We start from the raw sequence: 21824 nt of genomic DNA on the forward strand, positions 1-21824 counted from the left end.
ATTTTTGAGGTAATGTAACCCCTTAAAAAAAACCCTAGAGGCAGGGCTTGGGTTTTCAAGATAGACCTTGGACTGAAGGAATTTTGTTCAAAACTCTTCGGTTTATTTATAAAAAAATACATTTATTTGATATTTATCGATAAAACTTAATAGTTTCTATAAAATGGAGTTTTTTGGCTAAGAAATTCAAAATGCACTAGCTTAATTTTTTTTTAAAGTTGCGTGGGTACAAAAACAAACTTTCTCCGCTCTACCCCCTCTGTCTACCTCCATGTTGAATAATTTTTCGTCCATCCTTGTGCTGTTCCTTCTAAAAGTAAAATGGCCGTTTTAAACACATAGTAAAAAATCATTTCATACTAGTGGTACCCGCGCGGCTTTGCCCGTAATCGAATAATTAAAAGGTCTTTAGGTTCGCCTGTATATTTACAAATAATGTAATGCAAATTTTCTCGCCAATTGTCTTGTACCCATGTTACGGTTCCACGTTATGATAATTGCGTATCTCACGAATTGGCTTGTGCCCATGTTACGTTTCCAAGTTATGATAATTTCGTAATTTACTCGTCCATATTATGAGAGTTTTGTTCTTAAAATTAGAGTAGAAAAAGAACCACATCGAATTTTTGAAAAATCGCTTCGAGGTGCACACTCCCCAGCTACAAACTAACATCGTGCCAAATTTCATGAAAATCGACCGAACGGTCTAGGCGCTATGTGCGTCACAGAGATCCAGACATCCAGACATCCTCCGGACATCCAGACAGAGAGACTTTCAGCTTCATTATTAGTAAAGATATTCCTGTAGTAGCTAGCATTTAAATATAATTAATACGTTACTAAGAATGCCGTAGCCTCTAACATTATTTCGTTTGTAAACGAAATATCGTACGTTTATAATTACACTTTAAAAACATTTACGATATTTTCGTCAAAAAAAAAAAAAAGATGTCTGTGTTAAGCGCCATAGTTAAAATATAATTTCGCATACTATTCCCGTAATAGCTGACATTTAAATATAATTAATGTGTTATTAAGAATGTTGTAGCCTTTAATAGTATTTTATGAGTAGAAAGAGATATACGTTTATAACTACCCTTAGAGGGCCTTTTATCCATTTTTTTTCAGAAAAAAAGGCTGTGTTTAACGTATAGTTAAAAAAATCATTTACATGTTATTTCCATATTAACTGACGTTGGGTATTAATGTAATTCATGTGGCATTAGGAATGCTGGAGCTTTGAATATTATTTCATTCGTAAAACAAATATACATGTGTAACTAATTACCCCCCTTTAACTAATTTCTTCAAAAAAAAAATGTCTTAAACGCATAGTAAAAACAAAACGTATATACGTACGATGTCATTCCTGAAGTAGCTGACATTTAAATATTATTAATACGCTATTATGCTGTAGCTTTTGATGTTATTTTTTTAGTAAAGGAACTATTGTACGTTTTTAACTCTCCGTGGAGAACTTTTTAACCATTTTTTCAAGTATAAAAAGTCTGTGATTAACGTATACAGTAGACGCTCGTTTTACGCGGGGGTAACGTTCCACGAAAATGCCGCGTAAATCGAAACCGCGTAAATTGAGACCTAATAGTAGTGTTAAAATAGAGGTTGGATTCCGTAGATAAAAAAAAGCTTTTGCTATGATGACTAATTGTATATCTTATGATGACTAATTGTATAATAAGTTTAATGTGCCCTTATATCGCTTTTTATGCACAACATGCATAAAGAAAACATAAATTAATTTCGTGCTTCGGTTAATAAAGAGGAGCTGGCAGTGATATCTTTTGGCAGTCATTAAGAAATTTTCTCTAATTCTTTGCAGAGCATAAACGCATCCATGACCACTTGCGTCATTTCCATGATAGAATCTTCCTTCACTAACAAACCAGAAAAATCATTTCTATTGTCTAGGAATGACTCAAAATTTTCAATGTGAACGTTTTTGGTTGCGTATCACCAATGTCGGTATCCTCGTTGGTTTTGGCCTCCTTTGTACCTCCAAAAATGCTCTTCTTCCTGTGATTATTACTACGATACAATGCAGTTTATTACTTGTAACCTGCAATTTTTAGGAGTTTGGACTTTGAAAAAGGGGAACATTTTATCTGTTTGCATTACCGCGTCCGCGTAAAACCGAAACTCATCCGCGTAAAATAAAACAAAGGTGTCAAATCTTAAACCGCGTATAATCGAAACCGCTTTAAATGAACCGGCGTAAAACGAGGGTCTATGTAGTTAGAAAATCATTTCAAATGTTTTTTCCGTAGTAGCAGACATTTAAACATAATTAATGAGCTATTACGAATTGTATAGACTTTAGTATTATTTTATTATTAAAGGAAATATACGTTTATAACTATCCTTGAAGAACTTCTTCACCGTTTTCTTCAAATAAAAACGAGCTGATGTGTGCATCACATGACTTCCTTTTACTCCAATTTAATGTTATTTTCTCATGATTGGCAGTTTTAATGTGATTCAATAGTTTACCCTCTAAATATCACCAACAGTGGCCAAATTAAAACCAGATTTAAAAAAAACGCCAAATTGGTCGCCAAGTTGGCGACAAAACTTGGCGACCAAAAGACTGGCGATATATCGCCTAGTGTCAGCCAAATTATTACACCACTTCAATTTACATCGAAATTAACAGTGATTTCCTCCCCAAAAAGGGCAAAAGACCCCCTTTGGAGCATCCGAATGCAACCAAAAAGAGAGGTACACAACTAGACCCCACTAGGAGTCTAAGTATCAAATTTCAACTTTCTAGGACATTCCGTTCTTGAGTTATGAGACATACAACACAAATACACACATACGCACATACAGACGTCACGAGAAAACTCGTTGTAATCAACTCGGGGATTGTCAAAATGAATGTTTCGGATGTCTGTACGTTCCTAGGCATATATCCACGTGTGGTCGGGTTGAAAAATAAACTCAACATTCATTTGGGGGTGAGCAAAATCGAAATTAAGGTCGATTTTTGAGTGAAAATTTTTTCGCGAATACAATACTTCCTTTTTTGTAAATGGAAGTAAAAAAGTCCGTGATTAACGCATAGTTAAAAAGTCATTTCATATGTTTTTCCCGTAGTAGCTGACATTTAAACATAATTAATGAGCTATTACGAATTTTATAGACTTTACTATTATTTTATTATTAAAGGGAATATACGTTTATAACTATCCTAAGAGGGGACATTTTAACTATTTTCTTCAAAGACAAAACTCCGCGTTAAAGGCATAGTTAACAATTTGATATCATTCTTCTAGTAGCTGACATTTAAATATAATTAACACACTATTAGGAATATTGTAGCCTTTAATATTTTTACATTAGTTAAATAATTATTGTGCATTTATAATTACCCTTGAAGAACCTTTAAACCTTTTTCTTCAGTCATAAAAAAAGTCCGTTTTAAATGCATAGTAAAAAAAAATCTTCATGTGTTATTCCCATAGTACCTGGCGTTTAAATATAACTAATGCCCTATTAAGAATGTTGTAGCATTTAATATCATTTCATAAGTAAATAAAATATGTGTTTTTTAGTATCCTCAGAGAATTTTTTATCCATTTTCTTCTAAGAGAAAGTTCGTGTCGAAAGTTAGCAGTTAGTTTAGAGAGAACGAAAAAATAAACTTACATGTCGCCCTCTCAGAAGCTTTTAACTGAGAGTAAATTTTTGTCTTATCTTTTTTTCAGGATAGTTTTTCGACGGATTGATTAAATGAAAGCTTTAACCTGTTCTTGGAGAGTTGTTTTTTTTTTCCTTAAGGAATAAGATATCGGGTTCTTTTCTTTTTCTCTGAAAAGAAAAAGAAAGAGTTCTCTCTAAAAACGTTGATGTATTACTTTTTTAATACTTTTACACTTCCAAATACTTGAAAATGCGCAACTCATATGTTAATCAAAGTTGCGAAACAACATAATGTTGTTTTGATTTTGTATATTATTAAAAGTCAGTTTATTATATTACTAGTGGTACCCGCACGGCTTTGCCCGTAATAGAAAATTAAAAGATCTTTTGGTTCGCCTGTATATTTACAAATAATGTACGGTGAATTTTCTCGCCAATTGGCTTGTGCCCATGTTACGGTTCCACGTTACGATAATTTCGTAACTTACTCGTCCATCATATGATAATTTTGTTCTTAAAATTTGAATAGAAGAAGAACCACATCGAATTTTCGAAAAATCGCTTCGAGGTGCACACCTCCATGCTACAAACTAACTTTGTGCCAAATTTCATGAAATGGTCTAGGCGCTATGCGCGTCACAGAGATCCTGACGAATTTTCGAAAAATCGCTTCGAGGTGCACACCTCCATGCTACAAACTAACTTTGTGCCAAATTTCATGAAAAGGTCTAGGCGCTATGCGCGTCACAGAGATCCTGACAGACAGAGATCCGGACAGAAATCCTGACAGACAGAGATCCGGACAGAAATCCTGACAGACAGAGATCCGGACAGAAATCCTGACAGACAGAGATCCGGACAGAAATCCTGACAGACAGAGATCCGGACAGAAATCCTGACAGACAGAGATCCGGACAGAGATCCTGACAGACAGAGATCCGGACTGAGATCCTGACAGACAGAGATCCGGACAGAGATCCTGACAGACAGAGAGACTTTCAGTTTTATTATTAGTAGAGAAGGAATTCAACATTCAATGAGCTAACGGGTGCTCAGTTCCTGCATTTCTTTCCAGTACTTTAGAAAATTTGCATATTAGACGGACTGCGTGCTATTCACACATTATAATAAGTTATGCACACTATAGAGCTCCAGTACTTTCCTTGTTAGAATGTGACCCCTACTTCTAGTTTATGAATATCTGTCATGTTTGATGCTTGTATATGTGTAGCTACTATATTACACAGTCGACTCCCGCTACAACGTGATTCAACTTACGCGCAATGGCTATAACGCGAATTTTTTTCCGAGTAACCAATTTTAGAGCTAACGCGAAATCCTCGTCCACAATACGAATTTTTTTTGGAGGTAGTATCGGCTTCGTTGTTGGCTACTAAATATTGTTTTCATGACTGTTATTACATCCCTTTATCATCACTGACAGCGAAAGTTCTCACAGCAAACTAGTCTCATCGCGATGTTAGTGCATCAAATTTACCACTCAGTATCTTTCATTTATTGAGCAATCACGATTGCTTATTGCTTTCATTTGACTGTTTTTGGCGTCCTCTATCATTTTATTTTCCCACCGCCACCCTCTGCGGCACCACCGTCGACCGGGTCTTCACGATGCTGCACCTATAGCGAAAGCCGTCTCCAGGTTGCATCCATGTCCTACACACGCGCGCATACATACACAACTAAACACACACACACACACACACACACACACAAACACATACACACACAAACACATACACACACCAAAAACATACACACACATAAACACAACAGACACAAACACACATGCCTGCACACACATACACATACCCCCTACACACAAACACACATACCCCCAAAACACAAACACACACGCCTACATACACACACTCTGATTTCGAAAAACATAATTTGAATTCAAGATGTCAAAATTCAAATTAATTTTTTTAGTTTTTTTTTTTTTTTCATTTTAAATATTTTCTTTGATGAAATGTAATGGCACGTTAGTGTGCTGCTTTATCTAAAGACAAAAAAAAAAGGTTAAGATTCTCAATATGCTTGAACAACTACAAAACGTCGTCGGTAGCACGACAAAAAGTATGAGTGAATCTTCCATACGTACATTTAAAAGTCAAAGCAAAAAGATATCTGTGAAAGTTCAGAACTTAGTTTCAATATTAAAGCTTGCAGAGTCTAAGCAAATAGTATGAAAATGGAAGCTGCTCTTGTATTGTAGATAAGAGATCATGAAGAGAGACCGTTGATGCTTTAAATAGAAAAATTATTAAAGAAAAGGCGAAGCATCTGTATTTAAAAATGTGTTAGATAAGATAACGATCTGATCATGGTGCATGAACCGTCATTTTCTATCTCATAAATATTATTACTGTATCAACTCTACAGTACTATAATAGTGCAGCATTTTATTATTACTACATACTGTGTGTACCGTGTTTTATTTTGTGTCTTCCTTCCCGTCGGTCATTCATTTCGTGCATCTTTAAGTATTTTAAGTTGAATAAAACAGCTTTTTTTTTATCTTTTAAACTACAGTAAAAGTTCTGTTCTTTATGTAAGAAACTAATGCATAGTTGAGAAATGCTGGAAAGCAGTTTGAGGGGTGTTTACAAATGTCTAAAAAATTTGATACGTTCCTAAAAAATTTGAAAACATACATTTTTCCACAACGCGAAATTTTGACTTACGCGAGGAGTCTTAGAACGCATCCCTCGCGTAAGTCGGGACTCGGCTGTACATGTAATCAACACTTCCTGTGTTAGAAGTTACGCCCTATTTCTACTGTATAAATATGGGTCATGTTTAACGTTTGTATATATGTAGTTACTATATTATCGGTTACACTTTCTTTGGTATAAATTAGGCCCTACTTCTAGTTAATGAACATATATCATGGTTAATGTTTTTATACGTGCCGATACATATCATATGCTACATTTCCTTCATTAGAAATGAATACCTCTAGTCTATGAATATCTATCATGTTTAACGTTTAAATGTGTGTAGTTACTACATTATAGGTTGTACAGGTAATGTAGCTACACTGTTCCTTTAATAAAAATTAAGCTCTACTTCTAGTTTATGAATATATGTTTAACGTTTGTATATGTATAGCTACTGTATTATTGGTTACAATCTCCTTGTTAGAAATTAAGCCCTAGTTCTAGTTCATGAATATTTGTCATGTTCAACGGTTATATAATATGTGTAGTTACTACATTATAAGCTACACTTTCACTGTTAGAAATTAAGCCCTGCTTCTAATTTATGAATATATGTAATTATTCTATATTATAGGTTACACTGCCTTTGTTAGAAATTAAGCCCTAATTCTAGTTTATGAATGTCTGTCATGTTTGTATATGTGTAGTTCCTACATTATAAGCTACATTTCCTTTATTAGAAATGAATATCTCTAGTCTATGAATATCTGTCACGTTTACAAATGTGTAGTTACTACATTATAGGATGTACAGGTAATGTAGCTACTATGTTCCTGTAATAGACATTAAGCACTACTTCTAGTTTATGAATATATGTTTAACGTTTGTATATGTGTAGTTACTGTATTATTAGTATGTGTAGTTACTGGTTACAATTCCCTCGTTAGAAATTGAGCCCTAGTTCTACTTCATGAATATTTGTCATGTTTAACGGTTATATAATATGTGTAGTTACTACATTATCAGCTACACTTTCATTGTTAGAAATTAAGCCCTACTTCTAGTTTATGAATATATGTAGTTATACTATATTATAGGTTACACTTTCTTTGGTATAAATTAAGCCCTACTTCTAGTTAATGAACATATATCACGGTTAATGTTTTTATACGTGCCGATACATATTATATGCTACACTTCCTTTATTAGAAATGAATACCTCTAGTTTATGAATATCTGTCAAGTTTAACGTTTACATATGTGTAGTTACTACATTATATAGGTTGTGCAGGTAAAGTAGCTACTATGTTCCATTAATAGAAATTAAGCTGTACTTCTAGTTTATAAATATTTGTTTAACGTTTGTACAGTCTGAGTAAAAACTTTAAGTCCAGTGCACTTTTTTGAGAAATTGGACACACCTTAATCTTAGGATCAAAAAGTCATATGAGTGAAAATTATTACCCTTAAATACAAGTAAGAAAAACAAAAAAAATTTATTCTAAGTATTTCATTATCAGAAAATATTACAGATCAATATTTGAACATGAGTAAAATCTTTAAGGCCAACATAGAAAAAAGCATATGAGGACAAAAATTCAAATATTTATAAGCTTGTGTGGGAGCCATTCCTTCAAATTACATCAAATATTCTTGTTTTCATGAATGAAACTAGTTTTTGACAAAATTCGGGATGTATTTTTTACCATTCATCTTCGTTGGTAGATTTCAGCTCTATTGATGAAGTAAAATGTCTCTCCTTTGCATAAACTCTTCTTGCTAAGTCACTCAATAATTAATCTATTGGGTTAAGATCTGAAGAATTAGTTGTTCATTTCAAAGTTTCAATATTGTTTACTTGGAGCCTATTTTTTGCACTATTACTCGGATGAGTAGATGCATTGTTTTGCTGATACTTTCAATTTTCTCCAGCAATAAATTCAGCATTTAGTAAAAGATGACTTGGGAGGACGTTTTGATATGCTTGTGAGTTCATTTTAACTGAAACAAACGCAACTGAGCACGCACCATTGTAAGCAAAGCACTCTCAAGTTCTGACAGAGCCTCCATCTAATTGGCGCTTGTAGAATATTTTTTTTTTCTTTTCGTAAATCATGCCAATAGTACTTCCGCCCGTTTGGTCCATCCAAACTTCACTTCTTTTCGTTAGAAAAAATTATTTGTATTCATTGGTTGTCCCTGGTCATGATTTCCTAGCTAAAGTTGAAACGCTCTATATTGTGCATTTTCAATAAATGAGGTTTAAGCTATTTTGCAGCATTAATAAAATTTCCACACCTTCTAATTGTGTTATATATCGTTTTTGACAAACATTTAAACCTATCGTCTGAATAAGTTTCCTGGTTAAGTACTTTTCAGGTAATATAATAATTTTCAAACTCTTCTTCCATGACGCGAGGACAAAGTTTTAAATTTTCCCAGGTTTTCTTTTTACCCTAATTGTGCTTAAATCAAACAAAAATATTGACTTCAGTCTTCGTTCTTCCTATTTTTTCGCAATATTGCGCCTACTTATCCTTGTTGAAGAAAAAGCTTCAATCTGCCCTCTTTCTTGAAAAGTTAACTTTTTACCTTACGATATCGTCACAAGTAGGACAAAAACTTTGAAGAAATTAATCACAAAACTGCAAGTTGAAGGGTTTCTACAATCTTGTTAACTGAGGTGACATTTATTAGAGTGTAAGTCCTTGCAGTTTTTTAAAAATACTAATGTCCTTAAAGTTTTTACTCAAGCTGAAATGCTAATTTTGAATAAAACACTGCTTTTCTGGTTATTGCATGCTTTGCAAATTCAGTCTGTTGCGTTATTTCTTACCAATGAACATTAATAATTACTAATACACTAATATTAAAATCCCTTTAATTTAATTTTCCTTTTTTCAAATAAAATTATACTGGTCTTAAAGTTTTTACTCAGACTGTATATATAGTTACTGTATTATAGGTTACAATTCCCTTGTTAGAAATTAAGCCCTAGTTCTAGTTCATGAATATTTGTCATGTTTAACGGTTATATAATATGTGTAGTTACTACATTATAAGCTACACTTCCTTTGTTAGAAATTAAGCCCTACTTCTAGTTTATGAATATATGTAGTTATACCATACTATAGGTTACACTTCCTTTGTTAGAAATTAAGCCCTAATTCTAGTTTATGAATATCTGTCATGTTTAATGCTTGTATATGTGTTGTTACTATATTATACATGTAGGCAACACTTCCTGTGTTGGAAGTTATGCCCTACTTCTACTGTATGAATATGGGTCGTGTTTAACGTTTGTATATATGTAGTTACTATATTATCGGTTACACTTTCTTTGGTATACTAAATTAGGCTCTACTTCTAGTTAATGAACATATATCACGGTTAATGTTTTTATACGTGCCGATACATATCATATGCTAAATTTCCTTTATTAGAAATGAATACCTCTAGCCTATGAATATGTATCATGTTTAACGTTTACATATTTGTAGTTACTACATTATAGGTTGTACATCAAATGTAGCTACTATGTTCCTTTAATAGAAATTAAGCCCTACTTCTAGTTTATGAATATATGTTTAAAGTTTTTATATGTATAGCTACTGTATTATAGGTTACAATCTCCTTGTTAGAAATTAAGCCCTAGTTCTAGTTCATGAATATTTGTCATGTTTAACGGTTATATAATATGTGTAGTTTCTACATTATAAGCTACACTTTCATTGTTAGAAATTAAGTCTTACTTCTAGTTTGTGAATATATGTAGTTATACTATATTATAGGTTACACTTCCTTTGTTAGAAATTAATCCCTAGTTCTAGTTTATGAATACCTGTCATGTTTGTATATATGTAGTTACTGTATTGTAGGTTACAACTCCCTTGTTAAAAATTAAGCCCTTGTTCTAGTTCATGAATATTTGTCATGTTTAACGGTTATATAATATGTGTAGTTTCTACATTATAAGCTACACTTTCATTGTTAGAAATTAAGTCTTACTTCTAGTTTGTGAATATATGTAGTTATACTATATTATAGGTTACACTTCCTTTGTTAGAAATTAATCCCTAGTTCTAGTTTATGAATACCTGTCATGTTTGTATATATGTAGTTACTGTATTATAGGTTACAACTCCCTTGTTAAAAATTAAGCCCTTGTTCTAGTTCATGAATATTTGTCATGTTTAACGGTTATATAATATGTGTAGTTTCTACATTATAAGCTACACTTTCATTGTTAGAAATTAAGTCTTACTTCTAGTTTGTGAATATATGTAGTTATACTATATTATAGGTTACACTTCCTTTGTTAGAAATTAATCCCTAGTTCTAGTTTATGAATACCTGTCATGTTTGTATATATGTAGTTACTGTATTATAGGTTACAACTCCCTTGTTAAAAATTAAGCCCTTGTTCTAGTTCATGAATATTTGTCATGTTTAACGGTTATATAATATGTGTAGTTTCTACATTATAAGCTACACTTTCATTGTTAGAAATTAAGTCTTACTTCTAGTTTGTGAATATATGTAGTTATACTATATTATAGGTTACACTTCCTTTGTTAGAAATTAATCCCTAGTTCTAGTTTATGAATACCTGTCATGTTTGTATATATGTAGTTACTGTATTATAGGTTACAACTCCCTTGTTAAAAATTAAGCCCTTGTTCTAGTTCATGAATATTTGTCATGTTTAACGGTTATATAATATGTGTAGTTTCTACATTATAAGCTACACTTTCATTGTTAGAAATTAAGTCTTACTTCTAGTTTGTGAATATATGTAGTTATACTATATTATAGGTTACACTTCCTTTGTTAGAAATTAATCCCTAGTTCTAGTTTATGAATACCTGTCATGTTTGTATATATGTAGTTACTGTATTATAGGTTACAACTCCCTTGTTAAAAATTAAGCCCTTGTTCTAGTTCATGAATATTTGTCATGTTTAACGGTTATATAATATGTGTAGTTTCTACATTATAAGCTACACTTTCATTGTTAGAAATTAAGTCTTACTTCTAGTTTGTGAATATATGTAGTTATACTATATTATAGGTTACACTTCCTTTGTTAGAAATTAATCCCTAGTTCTAGTTTATGAATACCTGTCATGTTTGTATATATGTAGTTACTGTATTATAGGTTACAACTCCCTTGTTAAAAATTAAGCCCTTGTTCTAGTTCATGAATATTTGTCATGTTTAACGGTTATATATGTGTAGTTTCTACATTATAAGCTACACTTTCATTGTTAGAAATTAAGTCTTACTTCTAGTTTGTGAATATATGTAGTTATACTATATTATAGGTTACACTTCCTTTGTTAGAAATTAATCCCTAGTTCTAGTTTATGAATACCTGTCATGTTTGTATATATGTAGTTACTGTATTATAGGTTACAACTCCCTTGTTAAAAATTAAGCCCTTGTTCTAGTTCATGAATATTTGTCATGTTTAACGGTTATATAATATGTGTAGTTTCTACATTATAAGCTACACTTTCATTGTTAGAAATTAAGTCTTACTTCTAGTTTGTGAATATATGTAGTTATACTATATTATAGGTTACACTTCCTTTGTTAGAAATTAATCCCTAGTTCTAGTTTATGAATACCTGTCATGTTTGTATATATGTAGTTACTGTATTATAGGTTACAACTCCCTTGTTAAAAATTAAGCCCTTGTTCTAGTTCATGAATATTTGTCATGTTTAACGGTTATATAATATGTGTAGTTTCTACATTATAAGCTACACTTTCATTGTTAGAAATTAAGTCTTACTTCTAGTTTGTGAATATATGTAGTTATACTATATTATAGGTTACACTTCCTTTGTTAGAAATTAATCCCTAGTTCTAGTTTATGAATACCTGTCATGTTTGTATATATGTAGTTACTGTATTATAGGTTACAACTCCCTTGTTAAAAATTAAGCCCTTGTTCTAGTTCATGAATATTTGTCATGTTTAACGGTTATATAATATGTGTAGTTTCTACATTATAAGCTACACTTTCATTGTTAGAAATTAAGTCTTACTTCTAGTTTGTGAATATATGTAGTTATACTATATTATAGGTTACACTTCCTTTGTTAGAAATTAATCCCTAGTTCTAGTTTATGAATACCTGTCATGTTTGTATATATGTAGTTACTGTATTATAGGTTACAACTCCCTTGTTAAAAATTAAGCCCTTGTTCTAGTTCATGAATATTTGTCATGTTTAACGGTTATATAATATGTGTAGTTTCTACATTATAAGCTACACTTTCATTGTTAGAAATTAAGTCTTACTTCTAGTTTGTGAATATATGTAGTTATACTATATTATAGGTTACACTTCCTTTGTTAGAAATTAATCCCTAGTTCTAGTTTATGAATACCTGTCATGTTTGTATATATGTAGTTACTGTATTATAGGTTACAACTCCCTTGTTAAAAATTAAGCCCTTGTTCTAGTTCATGAATATTTGTCATGTTTAACGGTTATATAATATGTGTAGTTTCTACATTATAAGCTACACTTTCATTGTTAGAAATTAAGTCTTACTTCTAGTTTGTGAATATATGTAGTTATACTATATTATAGGTTACACTTCCTTTGTTAGAAATTAATCCCTAGTTCTAGTTTATGAATACCTGTCATGTTTGTATATATGTAGTTACTGTATTATAGGTTACAACTCCCTTGTTAAAAATTAAGCCCTTGTTCTAGTTCATGAATATTTGTCATGTTTAACGGTTATATAATATGTGTAGTTTCTACATTATAAGCTACACTTTCATTGTTAGAAATTAAGTCTTACTTCTAGTTTGTGAATATATGTAGTTATACTATATTATAGGTTACACTTCCTTTGTTAGAAATTAATCCCTAGTTCTAGTTTATGAATACCTGTCATGTTTGTATATATGTAGTTACTGTATTATAGGTTACAACTCCCTTGTTAAAAATTAAGCCCTTGTTCTAGTTCATGAATATTTGTCATGTTTAACGGTTATATAATATGTGTAGTTTCTACATTATAAGCTACACTTTCATTGTTAGAAATTAAGTCTTACTTCTAGTTTGTGAATATATGTAGTTATACTATATTATAGGTTACACTTCCTTTGTTAGAAATTAATCCCTAGTTCTAGTTTATGAATACCTGTCATGTTTGTATATATGTAGTTACTGTATTATAGGTTACAACTCCCTTGTTAAAAATTAAGCCCTTGTTCTAGTTCATGAATATTTGTCATGTTTAACGGTTATATAATATGTGTAGTTTCTACATTATAAGCTACACTTTCATTGTTAGAAATTAAGTCTTACTTCTAGTTTGTGAATATATGTAGTTATACTATATTATAGGTTACACTTCCTTTGTTAGAAATTAATCCCTAGTTCTAGTTTATGAATACCTGTCATGTTTGTATATATGTAGTTACTGTATTATAGGTTACAACTCCCTTGTTAAAAATTAAGCCCTTGTTCTAGTTCATGAATATTTGTCATGTTTAACGGTTATATAATATGTGTAGTTTCTACATTATAAGCTACACTTTCATTGTTAGAAATTAAGTCTTACTTCTAGTTTGTGAATATATGTAGTTATACTATATTATAGGTTACACTTCCTTTGTTAGAAATTAATCCCTAGTTCTAGTTTATGAATACCTGTCATGTTTGTATATATGTAGTTACTGTATTATAGGTTACAACTCCCTTGTTAAAAATTAAGCCCTTGTTCTAGTTCATGAATATTTGTCATGTTTAACGGTTATATAATATGTGTAGTTTCTACATTATAAGCTACACTTTCATTGTTAGAAATTAAGTCTTACTTCTAGTTTGTGAATATATGTAGTTATACTATATTATAGGTTACACTTCCTTTGTTAGAAATTAATCCCTAGTTCTAGTTTATGAATACCTGTCATGTTTGTATATATGTAGTTACTGTATTATAGGTTACAACTCCCTTGTTAAAAATTAAGCCCTTGTTCTAGTTCATGAATATTTGTCATGTTTAACGGTTATATAATATGTGTAGTTTCTACATTATAAGCTACACTTTCATTGTTAGAAATTAAGTCTTACTTCTAGTTTGTGAATATATGTAGTTATACTATATTATAGGTTACACTTCCTTTGTTAGAAATTAATCCCTAGTTCTAGTTTATGAATACCTGTCATGTTTGTATATATGTAGTTACTGTATTATAGGTTACAACTCCCTTGTTAAAAATTAAGCCCTTGTTCTAGTTCATGAATATTTGTCATGTTTAACGGTTATATAATATGTGTAGTTTCTACATTATAAGCTACACTTTCATTGTTAGAAATTAAGTCTTACTTCTAGTTTGTGAATATATGTAGTTATACTATATTATAGGTTACACTTCCTTTGTTAGAAATTAATCCCTAGTTCTAGTTTATGAATACCTGTCATGTTTGTATATATGTAGTTACTGTATTATAGGTTACAACTCCCTTGTTAAAAATTAAGCCCTTGTTCTAGTTCATGAATATTTGTCATGTTTAACGGTTATATAATATGTGTAGTTTCTACATTATAAGCTACACTTTCATTGTTAGAAATTAAGTCTTACTTCTAGTTTGTGAATATATGTAGTTATACTATATTATAGGTTACACTTCCTTTGTTAGAAATTAATCCCTAGTTCTAGTTTATGAATACCTGTCATGTCATGTTTGTATATATGTAGTTACTGTATTATAGGTTACAACTCCCTTGTTAAAAATTAAGCCCTTGTTCTAGTTCATGAATATTTGTCATGTTTAACGGTTATATAATATGTGTAGTTTCTACATTATAAGCTACACTTTCATTGTGTAGTTTCTACATTATAAGCTACACTTTCATTGTTAGAAATTAAGTCTTACTTCTAGTTTGTGAATATATGTAGTTATACTATATTATAGGTTACACTTCCTTTGTTAGAAATTAATCCCTAGTTCTAGTTTATGAATACCTGTCATGTTTGTATATATGTAGTTACTGTATTATAGGTTACAACTCCCTTGTTAAAAATTAAGCCCTTGTTCTAGTTCATGAATATTTGTCATGTTTAACGGTTATATAATATGTGTAGTTTCTACATTATAAGGTTATATAATATGTGTAGTTTCTACATTATAAATACCTGCTACACTTTCATTGTTAGAAATTAAGTCTTACTTCTAGTTTGTGAATATATGTAGTTATACTATATTATAGGTTACACTTCCTTTGTTAGAAATTAATCCCTAGTTCTAGTTTATGAATACCTGTCATGTTTGTATATATGTAGTTACTGTATTATAGGTTACAACTCCCTTGTTAAAAATTAAGCCCTTGTTCTAGTTCATGAATATTTGTCATGTTTAACGGTTATATAATATGTGTAGTTTCTACATTATAAGCTACACTTTCATTGTTAGAAATTAAGTCTTACTTCTAGTTTGTGAATATATGTAGTTATACTATATTATAGGTTACACTTCCTTTGTTAGAAATTAATCCCTAGTTCTAGTTTATGAATACCTGTCATGTTTGTATATATGTAGTTACTGTATTATAGGTTACAACTCCCTTGTTAAAAATTAAGCCCTTGTTCTAGTTCATGAATATTTGTCATGTTTAACGGTTATATAATATGTGTAGTTTCTACATTATAAGCTACACTTTCATTGTTAGAAATTAAGTCTTACTTCTAGTTTGTGAATATATGTAGTTATACTATATTATAGGTTACACTTCCTTTGTTAGAAATTAATCCCTAGTTCTAGTTTATGAATACCTGTCATGTTTGTATATATGTAGTTACTGTATTATAGGTTACAACTCCCTTGTTAAAAATTAAGCCCTTGTTCTAGTTCATGAATATTTGTCATGTTTAACGGTTATATAATATGTGTAGTTTCTACATTATAAGCTACACTTTCATTGTTAGAAATTAAGTCTTACTTCTAGTTTGTGAATATATGTAGTTATACTATATTATAGGTTACACTTCCTTTGTTAGAAATTAATCCCTAGTTCTAGTTTATGAATACCTGTCATGTTTGTATATATGTAGTTACTGTATTATAGGTTACAACTCCCTTGTTAAAAATTAAGCCCTTGTTCTAGTTCATGAATATTTGTCATGTTTAACGGTTATATAATATGTGTAGTTTCTACATTATAAGCTACACTTTCATTGTTAGAAATTAAGTCTTACTTCTAGTTTGTGAATATATGTAGTTATACTATATTATAGGTTACACTTCCTTTGTTAGAAATTAATCCCTAGTTCTAGTTTATGAATACCTGTCATGTTTGTATATATGTAGTTACTGTATTATAGGTTACAACTCCCTTGTTAAAAATTAAGCCCTTGTTCTAGTTCATGAATATTTGTCATGTTTAACGGTTATATAATATGTGTAGTTTCTACATTATAAGCTACACTTTCATTGTTAGAAATTAAGTCTTACTTCTAGTTTGTGAATATATGTAGTTATACTATATTATAGGTTACACTTCCTTTGTTAGAAATTAATCCCTAGTTCTAGTTTATGAATACCTGTCATGTTTGTATATATGTAGTTACTGTATTATAGGTTACAACTCCCTTGTTAAAAATTAAGCCCTAGTTCTAGTTTATGAATATCTGTCATGTTTGTATATGTGTAGTTACTACATTATGAGCTACACTTTCATTGTTAGAAATTAAGCCCTACTTCTAGTTTATGAATATATGTAGTTATACTATATTATAGGTTACACTTCCTTTGTTAGAAACTAAGCCCTAGTTATAGTTTATGAATATCTGTCATGTTTGTATAAGTGTAGTTACTATATTATGAGCTACACTTTCATTGTTAGAAATTAAGCCCTACTTCTAGTTTTGAATATATGTAGTTATACTATATTATAGGTTACACTTCTTTTGTTAGAAATTAAGCCCTAATTCTAGTTTATGAATATCTGTCATGTTTGTATATGTGTAGTTACTATATTATAAACTACATTTCATTTATTAGTAATTAAGATCTACTTTCCGTTTATAAATATCTTTCATGTTTAACTTTTGTATATGTGTAGCTATATTTCGGGATAAAAAAGTAAAACGCATGATGTTCAATATAATTCAACGTATTAAATGACTATTTTTCCCTTAACTCTTGAATTCTAATATAAATAGTTCATATTTTTTAATTTAAAAAAATTAATACTTATAGATATTAATTCAATATTCGAGTTTGATGTATTTTGAATCATAAAATAGACTTCACCTAGTATTTCTGTTTTTGGGTATTTTAAAAATACCTATTATAAAACTAATTTTAAATATTTATAGAAACGGTACACTTAATAGTTCAAAAGAATTCTTTAAATGTTTTCCTGACAACTATGATTTTACAATTTTTGTCCGTATGTCTTCGCAACAGTAGGTTAAAAACCATTTTAAGAGCAATATTGTTCTAAAACAAAGTAAACATGTACCATTCAACAGTTTTAAACCACAGCAATATCTTTATTTATTTTTTGAATACTTCTTTCTTTAAAAGCAGTTTTAATTTTAAAACTTATCGCAACTTTCTAATTAATTGTACTTTCTACAGTACATTTTGTAATCTAAAAAAAAAAAAAAAAAACTTGCAAAAAGTTTCACCCTGAAACTTCTCAAAACTGAAAACAACTTTTAAAATTTTCTTAACTAAACAAAAAAGCTGAAATGTAATTGATTGCAATAAATAACTCATTTCCTGCGCTTGAAAGCTATTTTCTTATTCCTTACCATAAAATTAATCTAGATAATGGAAACTTATTATAAAACCCCAAGCTAAATTACCTGCCCCCAAACTTTCATTTAAACACTACTCTATCATCCGCAGAAAAGTAAACTTTATCGGTATTCGATAAAATTTTAATCAAGCTTGGAGTATAAATAGCATGGAGGTGTTCCAGACCGTGAATGGAACTAGTAAGCCCGCTATTGAATATAAGAAAAAGTTTTTCAAGTTTTTTTTTTTTCTTCGTATTTGCGTCCCAATTTAAGGATTGTGACTTCCTTAAACATCTATATATATGCAAGTATCGTTGAGTTGCCTCCCGTATGGGCCCTTGTTGACTTAATAACTTAATTCGACGCGCTGCTATGCGGGCTTATTAATTTATGCAAATAAGTAAGATAGTGTCTCGTCTTCGGTAATATTTGTGGCTTTGAGGAGGGAAAATAAATTATTTTTAAATTGCGTTAGGAAATTTTTTTCGTTGTCGGGTGTATAGGTGTTTCACTGAAAGTAACTATTTAAAAGAAATTATTTTACAGTATCTGAAGTAACGTTTAAACTTATTCATTTTACGCTAAAAAAATAGTTTAGGAGGATTAGATAGTTAAAAACAAAGTTGTTCTAGAAACAGTGTCTGAAATAATGTTTAAACATATTCATCTCACACTAAAATAATTAGTTTAGGGGGATTAGATTGTCACAAAGAAAGTTGTTCTAGAAACAGTATCTGAAATAACTTTTAAACTTATTCATCTCACGCTAAAAAAATAGTTTAGGAGGATTAGATAGTTAGAAACAAAGTTGTTTTAGGAGGATTAGATAGTTAAAAACAAAATTGTTCTAGAAACAGTATCTGAAATAACGTTTATGCTTATTCATCTCACGCTAAAAAATTAGTTTAGGAGGATTAGATAGTTAAAAACAAAGTTGTTTTAGAAACAGTATCTGAAATAACGTTTAAACTTATTCATCTCACACTAAAATAATTAGTTTATTAGGATTAGATAGTTAAAAACAAAGTTGTTCTAGAAACAGTATCTGAAATAACGTTTAAACTTATTCATCTCAAACTAAAATAATTAGTTTATTAGGATTAGATAGTTAAAAACAAAGTTGTTCTAGAAACAGTATCTGAAATAACGTTTAAACTCTTTCATCTCACACTAAAATAATTAGTTTAGTAGGATTAGATAGTTAAAAACAAAGTTGTTCTAGAAACAGTATCTTAAATAACGTTTAAACATATTCATCTTACACTAAAATAATTAGTTTAGGAGGATTAGATAGTTAAAAACAAAGTTGTTCTAGAAACAGTATCTGAAATAACGTTTAAACTTATTCATCTCACGCTAAAAAAAGTTTAGGAGGATTAGATAGTTAAAAACAAAGTTGTTCTTGAAATAGTATCTGAAATAACATTATTTTTTTGTCTAAATTATTAATGCATAATCAAATTTCGAACATTTTTCTTCCAAAGTATGAAATTTTTAAGATGCCTTTATTTTACACTACCACGGACTGGTTATGTAAACTAACTTTGTGCGAGTTTTATAGCAAGAAATTTGCTTTTAATTTAAATTTTAAATTAATAGTTAATCCAAAGTACATTTTTCGCAAATTTTGAGTTGTCTCACTTACCGGTGTGCAATCTGTAATAAAAAATGGATATTATATTCACCATGCAAAATGGTACGTATTTCACTCCATGGGAAATTGGAAAAATAAAATCCGATTTACAGGGTCACAAAAAACGAAACAAAGAGACATGTCAGTCTCTTAATAAGGAATAAATCGAGTAGTGTATTTTGCAGAAAAATTTTAACAAATTTTTTTATTATTATTCAAATTCAGCAAATGTTTTAATTTTTTTATGTTCAGTAAACAGAGTGATTTATTTTCATTAAATTTTATTTAAAAATGTAATTACAGTACAACCTTAAATGAATAAGATGTTTATGAAAAATGTCGTAAACTGACAAAGGAGGGAAGGGAAGGGATAAGCAGAAGCTAATGACTTTTTGACTAATGGAAGGAGGGGGATCAAAAATGTCTTAAAAAAAAGTGTGATATCATTAATGGGCAACCCGTAACTAAAGTTGTACAGTCGGACCCAGGTTTAACGAACCGCTATTTGACGAATTTCGAGATTTAGCGAATATTTCTGTTTTCCCTAATAAAAGGAAGGCAAAATCCCCTATTGACCGAATAATAAACCCCAATCTTAAAAATTATTTTAAACAGCCGGTTTTTTTTTTTTTTTTTTTTTTGAGCAAACACGATTGCTTACTGTTCTTACTTGACTGTCCTTGGCGTTACGCTGATTTTATTTTCCCCCCGCCTCCCTCTGCCAACACCATCGTCGGCCGGCCGCCTCACGATGCTGTTCCTCTAGCGAAAACCTTCTCCAGATTGCGTCCATGTCCTACACGCATACATACACACACGCTCACACACACATACCCACATACACACATACCCACACACTCAGATACACACACACATAACCACACACTCATGCCTGCACACAGACACAAACACACGCCTACACACACACACACGCCTGAACACAGACACAAACACACACACCTACACACACGCCTGAACACAGACACAAACACACATACCTACACACTCACACACACACACACATACCTGCATACAAACACACAGGCCTACATACACACATGCCCACGCACACACACACACACATGCCTGCACACACGCAAAAAAACACGTGATTGCGAAATACATAATTTGAATTCAAGATGTCAAAATTCAATTTTTTTTTTTTTTTTTTTTTTTTTTTTTTTTTTTTTTTTTTTTTTTTTTTTTTTTTTTGCAATGTGAGTTGGATTGTCCTCCAAATGGTACATCCATCTCCTCCTAAGCAGAAAAAGACTTTTCTTAGAATCAGCCATTTTTAACGGGCGAGAGGGCAACAAACGAATAGCGATTCTGGTGCAGAAAGCAATTATGAAACTCCATTAAAACTTACTTTTCTAATGCATTACATGGCCTGGAAAATGTATAAACACATCTAATGCAGCAGGCTGCAAAAGACACAGTATTTTCTTTTCTCCGTAAAGTCGAAAGCGAAGTATTTCGAGTCAAGGTATCAAGGATATTGTCAAACATCTATTATTCAGTACTTTAATACTTCAAATTAACTACTGTGTAATGAGTAGCGGAATACTGAATAAGAAGTGTACACTTATTATATTACTAGTGGTACCCGCACGGCTTTGCCCGTAATAGTGTACACTTATTATATTACTAGTGGTACCCGCACCGCTTTCCCCGTAATAGAAAAATTGAAAGATCTTTTGGTTCGCCTGTATATTTACAAATAATGTACGGTGAATTTTCTCGCCAATTGGCTTGTACCCATGTTACGGTTCCACGTGATGATAATTTCGTGTCTCGCCAATTGGTTTGTGCCCATGTTACGGTTCCACGTTATGATAATTTTGTAATTTACTCGTCCATCTTATGATAATTTTGTTCATAAAATTGGAATAGAAAAAGAATCACGTCGAATTTTCTGAAAATCGCTGCGAAGTGCACACAACTAACATGCTACAAACTAACTTTGTGCCAAATTTCATGAAAATCGGCCGAACGGTCTAGGGGCTATGCGCGTCACATAGATCCTGACAGACAGACAGAGATCCGGACAGAGATCATGACAGACAGAGAGA

The sequence above is a fragment of the Uloborus diversus genome, unplaced genomic scaffold (genome assembly GCF_026930045.1).
Source record: "Uloborus diversus isolate 005 unplaced genomic scaffold, Udiv.v.3.1 scaffold_12, whole genome shotgun sequence".
Taxonomy (NCBI): domain Eukaryota; kingdom Metazoa; phylum Arthropoda; class Arachnida; order Araneae; family Uloboridae; genus Uloborus; species Uloborus diversus.